Source organism: Penaeus monodon, chromosome 6 (assembly GCF_015228065.2).
Source record: "Penaeus monodon isolate SGIC_2016 chromosome 6, NSTDA_Pmon_1, whole genome shotgun sequence".
Classification (NCBI taxonomy): domain Eukaryota; kingdom Metazoa; phylum Arthropoda; class Malacostraca; order Decapoda; family Penaeidae; genus Penaeus; species Penaeus monodon.
Genome location: NC_051391.1, coordinates 7,224,088 through 7,229,087, shown reverse-complemented (window position 1 = coordinate 7,229,087; position 5,000 = coordinate 7,224,088).

Genomic DNA, 5,000 nt, shown 5'->3' with positions numbered 1-5,000 from the left:
ATATATATATATATATATATATATATATATATATTATATACACACACACACATATATATATATATATATATATATATATATATATATATATATATATATATATATATATATATATATATATATGCACATTTATTGGGAAAAAGAGAAATGGGAGGAAAGAGAGAGAAAAAAAGAGAAAACGAAGAAAAAGTTGAAAAAGTGTAAGAAAATCTGAAAAACAGAAAAGGAGAAGACAAAAGAATAAAAATGTGCATCTAAGACTAAAACAAAAACATAGGAGGAAAAGAATATGATAAAAGCAGCTCAGGAAGAACGAAGAGAAAGAAAAAAAAGAAAAAAAAAGAAAGCAAAGCTGACAAGAATATAAGACGATGAAAATAAGAACCAAGAAACGAAGAAGACGAAGAGTAATAAGAATAAGAATAATAAGAAAAATAAGAATAATAAGAATAACAAGAATAATGAGAATAATAATAAGAAGAAGAAGAAGAAGAATAGCGAGAATAATAATAATAATAATGATAATAATGATAAGATAACAATAATAATAATAATAATAATAATAATAATAATAATAATAATAATAATAATAATGATAATAGTAATAAAATAATAATAAATGATAATGATAATAATATATGAATGATATTGATAATGATATTTATAGTGACAATGATAATGTTAATGATAATGATTGTGATAATGATAATGAATAATAAGATGATAATATAATGAATAATATAATTAATAATAATAATAATAGTAATAAGAATGAGAAAAATAAGAATAATAAGAATAATAAGAATAATGAGAGTAATAATAATAATAATAAGAAGAAGAAGAAGAAAAAGAAGAAAAACGAAAGAAAATCGCGTTCTCCTTTCGCACAAGCGCCAGACCAACATCAGCTGTTCTTGACCAGCTGTTGAAGTCACCTGTAATAGCGTCCGGGTCGCCGAGTGACCGTAATAGCTGGCTAGACTTCCCTGGCTCCACACCAATTGTGGAAACAGTTTCGAGCAGCGGTTGTAAGTCGTAAAGAAAGAGGAAAATTGTCCGAAGGTCGCGGGTAATAGAGTATCTGTACGCGGGAGGTTTTCATTCATGACATTGTCGGTGTGCGTGTGTGGGGGTGTGTTTGTACGTGTGCTTGGGAAATACAGACGAGCGGAGAGATATTATTAACATTTAATGACTTGCTACCGTAATCCCAACGGCTATTGTGAAATAAGTTTTTTTTGGTCCATTCTATTTTTAAACTAGAATTCATTACAACGCAGATAGCATCTCACATTTACTGCCAGTAAGACGTACGCGAGACAAACGATCACATCTGAATCCGAAGACCGTGTTGCGAGAAAGGAATCGGACGCTGATAAGTTTTGGTAATGTGACGTCATCAAATCGCAAATCTATCACGGTGATAATAACACTTCGCATGCTCTTATCATTGTTGTGATTAGTTATTGTTTTACCTTGCTTGTGTGTGGGTTTCAAGGGTAAATGCAAATATCGTGATTTTGAGAGAGTTACGATAATAAAAAAATATATATTTCTTTTTTAAATCTTTCTTTCTTTTTCTCGTGATGTTTTTAAAAAGTATTTCATTGTTTTATTATCACAAGGAAAAATATTACTGATATTGAAAATGAATATCATTAAAAAAGCTACTAATAATATTGAGAATTATATTCATATGACTATAATACCAAATAGTAGCCATATACAATATGATAATAGAGGTATCATTTTTATATTATTCAAAATCTTCATTATCATTACGAATTTATCATTATCATTTGTTATAGTTATTACTATTATTATTATTCTAAATACTGTTAGCGTTAAGATTATCAGTATCGTTATTGCCAGTATGTTTTTATTTTTTTAATGTTTTATCATAATATTTGTTTTATTATTACTATCGTTATTATTATTAGTGTTGTAATGATGATGATGATGATGATGATGATGATTATTATTATTGTTATTATTATTATTATTATTATTATTATTATTATTATTATTATTATTATCATTATTATTATTATTATCATTATTATCATTATTATTATTATTATTATTATTATTATTATTAATATTATTATATTATTATCATTATAATTATCATTATTATAATTGTTGTTGTTGTTGTTGTTATTATTATCACCATAATAATAGAAGCAGTGGTAATAATAATGTTAATAATAATTATGATAATAATAATAATAGTAATAATAATAGTAATAATAATAATAATAATAATAATAATAATAATAATGATAATGACAATCATGATCATTATTGTTATTATTGTTTTACTATCAATATTTTCATTGTTGTTTTTACTACCAATTTAGTTATTATTGTATTACTATCACTATTGTTATTATTAGTATTATTATTCTATTATTATTTTTATTATTATTGTTTTTATTATTATTATTACTAGCATTCTCCTTCGGGGCAAATACACTGTACTAAAGTAGTTAGACCGTTGTCTCCCAACGAGCAGTGGGTGTGGACAATTATACACAATAGAACAGAGAGGGATAGTAGGAAGGATAAAGAAAGCAGGGAGAGAAGGTAGGAAAGGAAGGGTGGAAAGGGAAAAGTAGGAGATAGAGGAGGAAGAAGAAGAAAGGAGGGAAAAGTAAGTTGGTAGAGGAAGGAAAGGGAGAGGAAGGAGGTGAAGTAGAAGAGGAAAGGAGGATAAGAAGGAGAGAAGAAAGGAAGGGAGAGAAGAAAAGGAGGGGAAAGGAAGGGTGAGAAGAAAGGGAGGGGAAAGTTAGGGAGATAAGAAAGGAAGGGGAAGGCAAAGGAGAGAAGAAAGGGAGGGGAAAGTTAAGTTAGGGAAGATGGAAAAGGGAGAGAAAGGAAGGAGAAGATGGAGAGGAGAGAAGGAAGAAGAAAGGAGAGAAGGAAGGAGAGAAGAAGGAAGGGAGAGAGAAGAGAGAAGAAGGAAGGAGAGAGAAGAAAGAGAAGGGAGAGAAGGAGAGAAAATAGGAGTGCAAGGGTCGTTAGAAAGTAGGAAATGTGAAGGGAACGGATGGAAGGGGGGTAAAGAGAGAAGGGGATGGAAGAAAGGAAGAGAGAGAGGAGAGAAGAGAGAGAGAAGAGAAGAGAGAGAAGAAGAGTAGGATAGAGAGAGAGGAGAGAATGAGAGAGGAGAGAGAGAGAGAGAGAAGAAGAGAGAGAGAGATGAGAGAGAGAGATGAGAGAGAGAGAGAGAGAGAGAGAGAGAGAGAGAAGGAGAATGAGAGGATGAAGAGAGAGAGAGAGAGAGAAGACAGACAGACAGACACAAGAGAGAGAGAGAAGAGAGAGAGAGAGAGAGAGAGAGAGAGAGAGAGAGAGAGAGAGAGAGAGAGAGAGAGAGAGAGAGAGAAAGGGGAGAGGAGAGGCAAAATATGGAATTTCCATGGGTCCCGCTAGTAATCATGATACTAATTATAATAACGGTATTAATAATAATAATGATAATAATAATAATGATAATAATAGTAATAATAATAACAATATAAAAATAATAATGATACGAAAGTTAATCATATAATGATAATAATGAAAATGGTAACATTATAATTATCATAAGAATAGCAATAATTATGATACTGAAATATAACAATAATCATACAAATAATAACTAGATATGAATCGTTGTTTCTAATTTATTGCACACTTTATTTCTAACTATATTTTGAACAAATTACTACTCGTTTGCATAACTTTTTGTTCATAGGGTTTCAAAATTACAATCCTTAGGAAAACGCCCAATTATGAAGCACGGGGCAGCTTTGCAAAATTTGGCATTTGCATAAACTGTGCTTATGTGTGTGTGTGTGTGTTTGTGTGTGTATGTGTGTGTGTGTGTGTGTGTGTGTGTGTGTGTGTGTGTGTGTGTGTGTGTGTGTGTGTGTGTGTGTGTGTGTGTGTGTGTGTGTGTGTGTGTGTGTGTGTGTGTTCTTTCGTTTTCTTATTTTCCCTAAATTTATATTCTTCGTACGTTTTAGAAGTAGGAAGCTTTTTGCATCAGTAATAATATAATCTTTACACTTTGTAAGTATTGATAGAATACTTATAACTTATCTTTTGTAAGTATTGATCAAACATCCATGTTCTGGATTTTTATCTTTGTAAGTATTGATATATATTTCTTTACTGCAACCATTGATATTATTTATAAGCGATGATATAATTTTCATAAGTATGAAATCAGGCCAATATGTTGCATCATCTGCAACACTAAAAGATTTATCGGAATCTAAAATAATTAACACATCTTTGATAAAGAACATATGTAACTAATTACATATCTCACAACGAAGTAGAAATGTAAAGATCTCAACACATTCTAATAGTGCTTGGTATATACAAGCCTAATTTTTTTTTGTTCCTGCTAATAATAATAATAATGATGATAATGATGATGATGATAATGATAACGATAATAATATGCTTTATAATAGTAATAATAATGACAATAATAATATCAATAATAATGATAATAATAATGATAATAGTAACAGTAATGATAATAATAATAATAATAATAGTGATTATTATTATTATTATTATTATTGTTATTATTATTATTATTATTATTATTATTATTATTATTATTATTATTATTATTATTATTATTATTATTATTATTATATTATTATATTGATGATAATGATAATAATAATTATGGTAATAATTATGATAATGATAGAATAGTGATAATAATAATAATAATAATAATAATAATAATAATAACTATAATAACAATAACAAAAATAACAATAAAGATAAAAATAATACCAATAACAATAACAACAACAACAATAATAATAACAATAACAGTAAAAATAACAATAACAATAATAACAACAACAACAATACTAACAATAACAGTAAAAATAACAATAACAACAACAACAATACTAACAATAACAGTAAAAATAACAATAACAACATCAACAACGTGACAAAAGTAACAACCACACGAAAACCAA